The 13493-nt window shown below is 38.0% G+C and overlaps 2 non-coding genes across 2 annotated transcripts; both read left to right on the forward strand.

The window, feature by feature from the left end:
- The first annotated feature begins 4174 nt into the window (after positions 1 to 4174).
- On the forward strand, positions 4175 to 4338 carry LOC135030173 (U1 spliceosomal RNA). The gene has a single exon (XR_010226223.1). It is a non-coding gene; the product is annotated as a U1 spliceosomal RNA (small nuclear RNA).
- Positions 4339 to 4489: 151 nt separating this feature from the next.
- On the forward strand, positions 4490 to 4653 carry LOC135030222 (U1 spliceosomal RNA). Its single transcript, XR_010226268.1, has one exon. It is a non-coding gene; the product is annotated as a U1 spliceosomal RNA (small nuclear RNA).
- The last annotated feature ends 8840 nt before the right edge of the window (positions 4654 to 13493 follow it).

Below are 13493 nucleotides of genomic sequence, written 5' to 3' on the forward strand. Positions count from 1 at the left end.
AGGAACAGGGTGGTCCGGAAAAAGGCAAAGAGAACAAGAGCCAGAGGAAAGAGAGGAAGAAAGAGTAGGTCAAGTAAAAAACATGAAATTAAAGTGAAGGGAAAAGGGGTTTTTAATTTGTCCTCAAAAAAGTTGGGTCCAGATCAACTGAGATTGCTTGAAAAGGGCTTAAACTTTGCTCCCGCCCAAAAACCCAACTTATTCGATCTATTCGTTGATCTTAATAGATATATCAGAACGCTAAGTAGAAAGCGATATTTCGCGATGAAAAATATGAAGAAAAAAGGTATTGAAGGTAATCCCATTATATTGGATCAGGATGACCAATTAATGGTTGATATATTAGAATCCTTGGTAGATGAATCAACGAATGAGTCGAATAAGGAGGACTATACTAAAATATTTGATGGTAATGGGACAAACAGATTTAAAAATAAGTCTGAGTTTTACCCGCTGACTTATAGAGGGCCCTATATTGAGAGCTTCTATAAGTCAACATTAGAACAATTTAGGGAGATGTGCCAAAAATCAGAGAAACAATCGTTAAAGGATAATTTGAGTACTAAGGAACGATCAGCACTAAAAATCTTGAGGGGGGATCCCTCCTTGACTATTAAACAAGCTGATAAAGGCGGTGGGATTGTGGTAATGGATACAGTGATGTACTTGGCGGAGGCCAATAGACAATTAAACAACGTCCACCTGTATTCAAGACTGACCCACAATCCCACCGCACAGTTTCAAAAGGAATTAAAAATCTTGCTAAATAGGGCAGTGGATTTAGGTGCTATATCCAGAGAAACTCAATGTTTTTTGTTTTCTGATAATCCGGTAATTCCCACGTATTATTGTCTTCCAAAAGTACATAAAACTTTAATTAACCCCCCGGGAAGACCCATTATTGCGGGGGTAGATTCATTGACCAGCAATTTATCTTTTTTTATAGACAGTTTTTTACAGGGTTATGTTGTCAAATTAAAATCACACATTAAGGACACTACACATTTTTTAAATTTAATTAAAAATATTAAATGGCAGTCAACTTATTGTTTTATCACATGTGATGTAGAATCATTATATTCTAACATTGAGCACCAGTTGGGGATTGAGGCAGTGGCATTTTATCTGTTAAGAGACCCTAATATAGGGGAAGAATTGCGGTGGTTGATTTTGGAGAGTATTAGATTTATACTCGAACATAATTATTTTATTTTTGATAAACGATATTATTTACAGACTAGGGGGACGGCCATGGGAACCAGGTTCGCTCCGAGTTTCGCCAACCTGTTTATGGGGCGGTTCGAGGAACAACATGTGTGGACCAGTGATCTCGGGGCGAGCCTGGTTCTTTATGGCCGTTTCATTGATGATTTATTTTTCATTTGGGAGGGGAGCACTGAATCAGCAGAAGAATTTGTTGCCAGTTTGAATTGCAATAATTATGGTTTGAAGTTTACGGGGTACTGCCACCCCACACAGGTCACTTTTTTGGATATAGCACTTAAGATCGAAAATGACATCATTATAACAAATACTTTTGTTAAGGAGGTAGATCAAAACCGATATTTACATTACAAAAGTAGTCATTTACAACGATGGAAGGATAATATACCGAAGGGCCAGTTCCTTCGGATAAAAAGGAATTGTTCCACCAAAGAAGGAGCAAGAGAACAAATGGAATCTCTCTATGGGGCGTTTCTTACGCAGGGGTATCCAATATCTGTTCTTGACCAGGCTTGGAAGGAGGTGGAAAATATGGAAAGAGACCATTTATTGGATACCACCAGCAAAAATACTAGAAAGAAAAATAACAAAATGACGGATAGGACAACAATGTTTGTAACTAAGTATAATACTAGTGCATACAAGATCAAGAGGATAATTAAGAAGAACTTTTCTATTCTCAAGTTGGATGAGATGTTGAACTCCAATGTAGTCCTTAGTGAACAGGTAATATTTCGGAAGTCAGATAGTCTGAAGTCCGCACTAGCTCCAAGTTTTTTTAGGAGACCTGGGGAAAAATCCATGGCTCCAGATGCCCAAGGGGGACAAATAGATACATGGATACCCAAACCGCCATTAGGGTTCCATAAGTGTGGTAGACTAAACTGTACAACATGCAAACACACAAAAAAGAAAACCACACAATTTGTCTCATCTGTATCGGGAGAGAAATTCAATATAAAAAGTTTTCTGAATTGTAGATCCATGTATGTTATCTACGTCTTACAGTGTGGTTGTGGAGCACAGTACGTGGGGCGCACCACTCGGGCACTTCACGTTAGGTTCATGGAGCATAAAAGACAGATAGATAAAAAAGTAGGAAACACCTACCTATACCGCCATATTTTGGAATGCAATGGAGGGAAAAGTGATAATCTACAAATCATGGCAATTGAACAAGTGGCGGTAACCAGTAGAGGAGGTGATAGGTATAAAAGGTTATGTAAGAAAGAGGCTTTCTGGATCTTTAGCCTAAAAACCTTGATCCCGCAGGGTCTGAATGATACGGTTGAGTTAAATAAAATCTAAGTTCAAATGTTTAATATTTATAATATAAATATTTGATTTTTATAAATATCATTCTTGACATATAATATATGGGGGGGTGGGATAGGATATGGTTCCTTATGATGCTGGATTAAGGAGATGGAGATAACAGGATTATGTATAACAATACGAAGGGGTGTAATTATGTATTTGAACCACAAGATGGCGTGTGGGGATCTAAATTATAAATTATAAAGTACAAATTATAATCAAAATTAGTCCCCTTTTATTTCCGAGTAATGATACTGTTGAGCAGTATATTTAATATATTTATCACCTGTGCTAATAAAATAGGATGTGTTGACTAGTATTAATATTGTTCTTAAATACGGTCATATTTGTACTGATGTTGTCAAATAAGACATGGATTACTTGTAATCATGATAAATTAATTATGATTAAACTAAGTGACGTAATCTTGTTGAGCAAATTGCATTAGAGTTCAGTATAATTGAATATGAAGTTGTAGATAATTATGTTTTAAAACGAGGCTTGATTCTGATATTGTTAATAAGAACGATGGATGCAACTTCCGGGTGTGATAATGAGGCTTGGATCGTGTGTTTTAACCAGCTAAAATGGCCGCTGGAGTCTATTTAAAGTTTGTAATGAGACTGAGGCTTGGAACGCACGTTTGAGTGCGCATGCGCGAATGGCCGCGGGAATTTCAAATAAGTGGGGCTATATAAAGTGTTCATTGGGATGATGGTCATTCGAACTGAGGAAGCCGCTGAACGCACTGGGAAGGCGGAGAAACGCATTTTCGAAGGACCTACTGGCAGTGACTATCACCTCCTGCTTGTTTTACACGATCACCGGCTTCTGGCTACGACAAAACAGCCAGTCCACCTGCAATTGCGGTTAGCCACCAGCAGAGGGAGCCGGAGCACTGTGGACGGATTCCCGTGGATATTGTCTCCAGATATTCTGCAGTAAATGGACAAGCACCAGCAGAGGGAGTCTTTCCAATTGGGACGGTCCTAAACAGACTGTTCTAAAGAGGTGAATGAAAAACTTATCGCCCATGGTAACTATCCATTCAAAGTGATATATGTGTGCACACATCTTTTTCGGGACATTAATTAATTAAGGACATACTCATGCAAGCAGTGTCCGTAAATGCCGAGCTCATTGGTCTATCATTAATCTATGTGGACATTTTGAAGTCAGCTTATTAAAATCCAAGCCTCAGAGAATAAACGTAATTAAGTATATACATTTGTGTATGTGGAGCATTTACATTAAAGGCATCCACTATACACAATATGCATTTTTATGTATGTCAATTTTGCTGCAGCAATATATGTTAATAAAATATGATTTATATGTTTTAAAATTTAATAGTAATTAGCCATTTTTTAATTATTTATTGATTATCTCCGATAAATGGTGGGGACAGCGCTACTGATTTCCTACAGAGGGTCACACCTGTGTGGGTAGTTTTTGTGTTTTTTTGTTCAATATAGGGATTGCAATTATCCCTGTATCAGGAGCAGCAGTCTCCGCCATTGTCTAAAATCTCCTTGATCCAGCGGGTACTGGCGCCGGAGAGTGTATACTTCTGTCCACACAAGGTTGGTGTGTGGGCGGTTGTGTACACATCCAGTATCATCTATCCCAAATCATACTTATTTTGCATAGGAGATACTATTGTCATGAAGATTGTTCTCCCAGGGTGAGGTTCATTCATTGCATTCTGGGTATGCTGACCCCTGTGATTTCCCCAAATGTGGGAAACTCGACTGCATTATTTGTGGTAGTGGTGGACTGTGTTTGTGCTTTCCTCTGGTCAGCTCTGGTAAAAGTCAGATTTCTTTGTCTCAGATCTTCCTCTAGCCTTGTTCTTCTTTTGAGAGTTCCCTTGTGCTGCCTCAGTTGGATCTCCTTCACTTGAAAGGTAGTGCCCGAGCAGCGACCCTCCCCAGCTCTAGCCCAACTCCTACTAACCTGCCAGGTGAGATACTATGATCATGAAGGTGCTTCTCCCAGGGCAAGGCTCACCCATTGCACTCTGGGTGTGCTGCCCCTTGCGATTTCCCCAAATGTGGGAAACTTGACTGCATAATTTGTGTTTTCCCTGGACGGCTCTCGTATAATTCAGATCTCTTTGTCTCAGGTCTCTCTCCAGCCTAGTATGCTGTCTGTTTCCACTTCTCTTTTCTTGAGCCCATCCCTTCTATAACCTTGTGCACTATCCTGACTTCTCCTCCCGTCTGCTTACTTTGTGCCTTCCAATGCACAATGCAAACTACAGGTAGTGCTGCAGGGCCCACACCCTTTTACTTGCCTTACAGAGCAGCTCTGGAGCTGTTACAGTACCCAGCTGCTGCAAGAAATCAGCTTGAATGCTGGGGCATTGGCCAACATGAGCCCCACACCGAAGGAGGGTGGGGGTGTTTATTGCGAACTAGGGGTCATCCAAGCGTCGCAAAAGGCCGCCATGCCCTGCATATCCCTTTTCTCTTTTCATAAGCAGACGAGGGATGAAGCCAACTTTGACCCACTGCTTGGATGACATCACTTGCTGCCTTTCCAATGAAGCAAGTTTAATTTAGTAATAGGTGAAAAACCATCCCTACAAAGGTGTTAATCAGATACTTGGCTTTGTGGACACTTTTCAGAGAACAAATTTGTTAGCATAAAAATAAAGCCAGAAAATGAAGAGCTGTTTAATCACTCAATTGGATTTTTCTGCAAGCGTATTTCTTTTTCTCTGCAACCCACTGCTAAGTTGTGCTTCCTAGCTGTTCTTTTATAAAATCACTTAATCAAATCTAACTCTGATTACATCAGAGAAGGCCAGGTACCCTACACCATAAGAGGGGGTTTGAAATTTTGACTTGTCTACTTAAAGATCACCAAAATCTGATAACAAGGTAAATTACGTCCCTGGGTAGGATTGAACCACCAACCTTTTGGTTAATAACCGAACACGCTAACTGATTGCGCCACAGAGACACATTGCAAAAGCATATACTGACAAAGGCTAATAAGCATTCATCTAGAACGTTTCCTAGAAAAACTTTAAAAAGTCAATAATCTGGAGAGTTTTTGTAAGATGTTTCTTCCATCAACCAATGAAGAAACACATTGGTACTTTCCCATGATGAGTGAGTGCTTCAGGATCTCTTGCACTTACATGTGCAGCAGAGTACTGCAATGGAAGCATGCTGGGCCCATAACCCAGAGGTAGGCAGATTGAAACTATCCTCTGCTATATGCATTTTTTTTTTGTTAATTAAAGTAATCCAAAACTGGGATTGATATTTTTGCTCTTTTATTTTTACTTAAAGTACAATAACTTTTATTATTTTAATTTGTTTTAATAGTATATTGACAGTATTGTTTTCTTTCAAAAATCCACTTAATTTTCTTTACCCTATTATTCAAATGGTAATTGACAAAAACAAACTACATTGTCACCAGAAGAGCAATACAAAATGTACAAGTGATATATTAAAATCATCTTTCCAGCTTGAATTTCAATGATGCATTGGGGCAACGATTTTGTGAGAAACCTCTTCACCCTTAAATAAAGATTTTCTTAATTCCTTACCTGTGTGCTAATTAGATATCACCTTGTTTTCACATTAAACAGACTTCCACATGAGAAAGCAGCAAGGATGCAGTGGCGTTAATGTTTCCTGGTGTCAACCTGTATTATTTCAGTAGATATTGAAATGAGGATGCATCTTGCTGCCTTTCCAATGAAGCATGTTTAATTTAGTAATAGGTGAAAAACCATCCCTACAAAGGTGTTAATCAGATACTTGGCTTTGTGGACTCTTTTCAGAGAACAAATTTGTTAGCATAAAAATAAAGCCAGAAAATGAAGAGCTGTTTAATCACTCAATTGGATTTTTCTGCCCTTTTTCTCTGCAACCCACTGCTAAATTGTGCTTCCTAGCTGTTTTTTTTATAAAATCACTTAATCAAATCTAACTGATTACATCAGAGTAGGCCAGGTACCCTACACCATAAGAGAGGGTTTGAAATTTTGACTTGTCTACTTAAATATCACCAAAATCTGATCACAAGGTCAATTACGTCCCTGGGTGGGATTGAACCACCAACTTTTTGGTTAATAGCCGTACACACTAACTGATTGCGCTACAGCGACACTTTGTGAAAGTACATACTGACAAAGGCTAATAAGCATTCATCTAGAACGTTTCCTAGAAAAACTTTAAATAGTCAATAATCTGGAGAGTTTTTGTAAGATGTTTCTTCCATCAACCAATGAAGAAACACATTGGTACTTTCCCATGATGAGTGAGTGCTTCAGGATCTCTTGCACTTACATGTGCAGCAGAGTACTGTAATGGAAGCATGCTGGGTCCATAACCCAGAGGTAGGCAGATTGAAATTATCCTCTGCTATATGCATTTTTTTTTTGTTAATTAAAGTAATCCAAAACTGGGATTGATATTTTTGCTCTTTTTATTTTACTTAAAGTACAATAACTTTTACCTTTTTAATTTGTTTTAATAGTATATAGACAGTATTGTTTTCTTTCAAAAATCCACTTAATTTTCTTTACCCGATTATTAAAATGGTAATTGACAAAAACAAACTACATTGTCACCAGAAGAGCAATACAAAATGTACAAGTGATATATTAAAATCATCTTTCCAGCTTGAATTTCAATGATGCATTGGGGCAACGATTTTGTGAGAAACATCTTACCCTTAAATAAAGATTTTCTTAATTCCTTACCTGTGTGCTAATTAGATATCACCTTGTTTTCACATTAAACAGACTTCCACATGAGAAAGCAGCAAGGATGCAGTGGCGTTAATGTTTCCTGGTGTCAACCTGTATTATTTCAGTAGATATTGAAATGAGGATGCATCTTGCTGCCTTTCCAATGAAGCAAGTTTAATTTAGTAATAGGTGAAAAACCATCCCTACAAAGATGTTAATCCGATACTTGGCTTTGTGGACACTTTTCAGAGAATAAATTAGTTAGCATAAAAATAAAGCCAGAAAATGAAGAGCTGTTTAATCACTCAATTGGATTTTTCTGCCAGCATATTTCATTTTCTCTGCAAACCACTGCTAAATTGTGCTTCCTAGCTGTTTTTTGATAAAATCACTTAATCAAATCTAACTCTGATTACATCAGAGTAGGCCAGGTACCCTACACCATAAGAGGGGGTTTGAAATTTTGACTTGTCTACTTAAAGATCACCAAAATCTGATGACAAGGTCAATAACATCCCTGGGTGGGATTGAACCACCAACCCTTTGGTTAATAACCAAACACACTAACCGATTGCACCACAGAGACACTTTGCAAAAGTACATACTGACAAAGGCTAATAAGCATTCATCTAGAACGTTTCCTAGAAAACTTTAAAAAGTCAATAATCTGGAGAGTTTTTGTAAGATGTTTCTTCCATCAACCAATGAAGAAACACATTGGTACTTTCCCATGATGAGTGAGTGCTTCAGAATCTCTTGCACTTACATGTGCAGCAGAGTACTGCAATGGAAGCATGCTGGGCCCCTTAACCCAGAGGTAGGCAGATTGAAACTATCCTCTGCTATATGCATTTTTTTTTTGTTAATTAAAGTAATCCAAAACTGGGATTGATATTTTTGCTCTTTTATTTTTACTTAAAGTACAATAACTTTTACCATTTTAATTTGTTTTAATAGTATATTGACAGTATTGTTTTCTTTCAAAAATCCACTTAATTTTCTTTACCCTATTATTAAAATGGTAATTGACAAAAACAAACTACATTGTCACCAGAAGAGCAATACAAAATGTACAAGTGATATATTAAAAACATCTTTCCAGCTTGAATTTCAATGATGCATTGGGGCAACGATTTTGTGAGAAACATCTTCACCCTTAAATAAAGATTTTCTTAATTCCTTACCTGTGTGCTAATTAGATATCACCTTGTTTTCACATTAAACAGACTTCCACATGAGAAAGCAGCAAGGATGCAGTGGCGTTAATGTTTCCTGGTGTCAACCTGTATTATTTCCGTAGATATTGAAATGAGGATGCATCTTGCTGCCTTTCCAATAAAGCAAGTTTAATTTAGCAATAGGTGAAAAACCATCCCTACAAAGATGTTAATCAGATACTTGGCTTTGTGGACACTTTTCAGAGAACAAATTTGTTAGCATAAAAATAAAGCCAGAAAATGAAGAGCTGTTTAATCACTCAATTGGATTTTTTTGCCAGCATATTTCTTTTTCTCTGCAAACCGCTGCTAAATTGTGCTTCCTAGCTGTTTTTATAAAATCACTGAATCAAATCTAACTCTGATTACATCAGAGAAGGCCAGGTACCCTACACCATAACAGGGGTTTTTGAAATTTTGACTTGTCTACTTAAAGATCACCAAAATCTGATAACAAGGTCAATTACATCCCTGGGTGGGATTGAACCACCAACCTTTTGGTTAATAGCCGTACACACTAACTGATTGCGCCACAGCGACACTTTGCAAAAGTACATACTGACAAAGGCTAATAAGCATTCATCTAGAACGTTTCCTAGAAAAACTTTAAATAGTCAATAATCTGGAGAGTTTTTGTAAGATGTTTCTTCCATCAACCAATGAAGAAACACATTGGTACTTTCCCATGATGAGTGAGTACTTCAGGATCTCTTGCAATTACATGTGCAGCAGAGTACTGTAATGGAAGCATGCTGGGTCCATAGCCCAGAGGTAGGCAGATTGAAACTATCCTCTGCTATATGCGTTTTTTTTTGTTAATTAAAGTAATCCAAAACTGGGATTGATATTTTTGCTCTTTTATTTTTACTTAAAGTACAATAACTTTTACCATTTTCATTTGTTTTAATAGTATATTGACAGTATTGTTTTCTTTCAAAAATCCACTTAATTTTCTTTACCCGATTATTAAAATGGTAATTGACAAAAACAAACTACATTGTCACCAGAAGAGCAATACAAAATGTACAAGTGATATATTAAAATCATCTTTCCAGCTTGAATTTCAATGATGCATTGGGGCAACGATTTTGTGAGTAACATCTTCACCCTTAAATAAAGATTTTCTTAATTCCTTACCTGTGTGCTAATTAGATATCACCTTGTTTTCACATTAAACAGACTTCCACATGAGAAAGCAGCAAGGATGCAGTGGCGTTAATGTTTCCTGGTGTCAACCTGTATTATTTCAGTAGATATTCAAATGAGGATGCATCTTGCTGCCTTTCCAATGAAGCAAGTTTAATTTAGTAATAGGTGAAATACCATCCCTACAAAGGTGTTAATCAGAAACTTGGCTTTGTGGACACTTTTCAGAGAACAAATTTGTTAGCATAAAAATAAAGCCAGAAAATGAAGAGCTGTTTAATCACTCAATTGGATTTTTTTGCCAGCATATTTCTTTTTCTCAGCAACCCACTGCTAAATTGTGCTTCCTAGCTGTTTTTATAAATTCACTGAATCAAATCTAACTCTGATTACATCAGAGAAGGCCAGGTACCCTACACCATAAGAGGGGGTTTGCAATTTTGACTTGTCTACTTAAATATCACCAAAATCTGATCACAAGGTCAATCACGTCCCTGGGTGGGATTGAACCACCAACCTTTTGATTAATAGCTGAACACACTAACCGATTGCGCCACAGAGACACTTTGCAAAAAGTAAATACTGACAAAGACTAATAAGCATTCATCTAGAACGTTTCCTAGAAAAACTTTAAAAAGTCAATAATCTGGAGAGTTTTTGTAAGATGTTTCTTCCAGCAACCAATGAAGAAACACATTGGTACTTTCCCATGATGAGTGAGTGCTTCAGGATCTCTTGCACTTACATGTGCAGCAGAGTACTGTAATGGAAGCATGCTGGGTCCATAACCCAGAGGTAGGCAGATTGAAACTATCCTTTGCTATATGCATTTTTTTTTGTTCATTAAAGTAATCCAAAACTGGGATTGATATTTTAGCTTTTATTTTTACTTAAAGTACAATAACTTTTACCATTTTAATTTGTTTTAATAGTATATTGACAGTATTGTTTTCTTTCAAAAATCCACTTAATTTTCTTTACCCTATTATTAAAATGGTAATTGACAAAAACAAACTACATTGTCACCAGAAGAGCAATACAAAATGTACAAGTGATATATTAAAATCATCTTTCCAGCTTGAATTTCAATGATGCATTGGGGCAACGATTTTGTGAGAAACATCTTCACCCTTAAATAAAGATTTTCTTAATTCCTTACCTGTGTGCTAATTAGATATCACCTTGTTTTCACATTAAACAGACTTCCACATGAGAAAGCAGCAAGGATGCAGTGGCGTTAATGTTTCCTGGTGTCAACCTGTATTATTTCAGTAGATATTGAAATGAGGATGCATCTTGCTGCCTTTCCAATGAAGCAAGTTTAATTTAGTAATAGGTGAAAAACCATCCCTACAAAGATGTTAATCAGATATTTGGCTTTGTGGACACTTTTCAGAGAACAAATTTGTTAGCATAAAAGTAAAGCCAGAAAATGAAGAGCTGTTTAATCACTCAATTGGATTTTTTTGCCAGCATATTTCTTTTTCTCTGCAAACCACTGCTAAATTGTGCTTCCTAGCTGTTTTTATAAAATCACTGAATCAAATCTAACTCTGATTACATCAGAGAAGGCCAGGTACCCTACACCATAAGAGGGGTTTTTGAAATTTTGACTTGTCTACTTAAAGATCACCAAAATCTGATAACAAGGTCAATTACGTCCCTGGGTGGGATTGAACCACCAACCTTTTGGTTAATAGCCTTACACACTAACTGATTGCGCCACAGCGACACTTTGCAAAAGTACATACTGACAAAGGCTGATAAGCATTCATCTAGAACGTTTCCAAGAAAAACTTTAAATAGTCAATAATCTGGAGAGTTTTTGTAAGATGTTTCTTCCATCAACCAATGAAGAAACACATTGGTACTTTCCCATGATGAGTGAGTGCTTCAGGATCTCTTGCAATTACATGTGCAGCAGAGTACTGTAATGGAAGCATGCTGGGTCCATAGCCCAGAGGTAGGCAGATTGAAACTATCCTCTGCTATATGCATTTTTTTTTGTTAATTAAAGTAATCCAAAACTGGGATTGATATTTTTGCTCTTTTATTTTTACTTAAAGTACAATAACTTTTACCATTTTAATTTGTTTTAATAGTATATTGACAGTATTGTTTTCTTTCAAAAATCCACTTAATTTTCTTTACCCGATTATTAAAATGGTAATTGACAAAAATAAACTGATGAGGATACTACTGCAGTCTTTGTTTCGTCTGTACCCGCTGAAAGAGCAGCAAAAGGTGGAGATCTTGATGGTACAGTTGAAAGGGCTTGCACTTAGAGAGGTTACTTCCTGGCCTACTGAAGAGAAGAAGACTGTGGACCAGATCCTCAACAGGCTTGCTACCACATTTGACACAAGGACAGTGTCAGAACTTAAAATGCACTTCTTTGCTCGAAAGCAACAACCAGGAGAGTCACTACGGGGCTATGCCCTCAGCTTGCAGGAAGCACTCAGAGATGTTCAGCAAGCAGACCCTGAGCAAGTGCATGACAAAGAGAAAATGTTATTGGACCAGTTCACTGAAGGTGCAAGGGGCGAATTTGTAAAACTCAGCTGCGACTATTGAGATTGCAGAAGCCTGGAAGCACATTCCTGGATTTTAAAGAGGCTGCGATTAAAGTTCTAGGCTCCAGTCTTACTTCAGGGGCTGTTCCACAAGAGTCTATTCCAGAGATGCCACGGTATCAAGAGAATTCTGATGCCCAGGAGTCAAGTTTTAAAGGAGCTACTTACCCACCTACAGTAAAAGGAGTGACAGTGCCATGTTCAAAGACATGCATATTTGACTCTTCTAGTGAGTTACGAAGTCTGCTGGCTGAACTGACACGTGGTGTGACAGAGATGCGCAGAGACCTGCAGATTCTGAAGAGACAGCAGGCACTGCTCCATGAAGAAATGGAATGGTGCCAGGAGAGGAGACCACTGAACAGTTCCCAATGGGACCTACATAGAAGCAGGGAGACACTTTTTTCCAGCCACTTTGCCTCCCAAAGGCGACCCATTTTTCAAAGCTGTGAAGGAAGCGGACAAATTAAGAGAGAATTTGAGCAGCCAGATCATTTAAACTCCAAATTCATGTGGTTAACCCGTTATGTTAGCCAATGCCCGGTGGTTCAAGTTTGCATCAATGGAGTCTCAATGCCCGCTCTCTTAGACACTGGATCACAAGTGACCACAATACAAGCAACACAGTTTGAGCAGCATTGGACTGAGGAACAGATGTTTCCGTCAACTTCCACATTGATAAACCCGATTGCAAGCAATGGGCACTGCATCCCTTGCAAAGGATACTGGGAAGCTGAAATTCAAATCGGACGAACAGTGCTACCACAGCAAGGCTTCATCATCACCACTGCCCAAGATGATGGATTGCCTCCAGTGATAGTGGGCATGAATGTGTTGCGGAACTGCTGTGAGGAGCTCGTAGCAGCACTCCAAGGAGAGTTTCAAACTGACAAGCTCCAGGAGAAACAAGGCCTTCAACCTGGGATAGCCAAACAAAAGGGAAGAATGATAACAGAATTATCTGTAAGAGAGGAACATGAAAAAAATAAGGCTAGCCAAATAATGATAGAAATGCCCATCTCCAGTGTCCAGATTATCCGAAAGAATGCTTCAATGTTAGGCATGAATAATATAGCATCCAGTTCTAGAAACTGTGAGCAACCTATTCAAGGAACCAGTTTTGACCACCTGCAAGATAAAAGTCAGATGATAAGACACCTCAAAGCCTTACTGAAGATTGGGAAATACCTGACCAAGCGACAAAGGCAAGAATCCTCGCCAGAACTCCTGAAGTTGTTGAGACAGCGAGAAAGGCTGTTTGAAGAGAAAGGACAGTTGGTTCGATGTAGTGTGGATCCTAAT

This window comes from Pseudophryne corroboree, unplaced genomic scaffold (assembly GCF_028390025.1).
Source record: "Pseudophryne corroboree isolate aPseCor3 unplaced genomic scaffold, aPseCor3.hap2 scaffold_497, whole genome shotgun sequence".
Classification (NCBI taxonomy): domain Eukaryota; kingdom Metazoa; phylum Chordata; class Amphibia; order Anura; family Myobatrachidae; genus Pseudophryne; species Pseudophryne corroboree.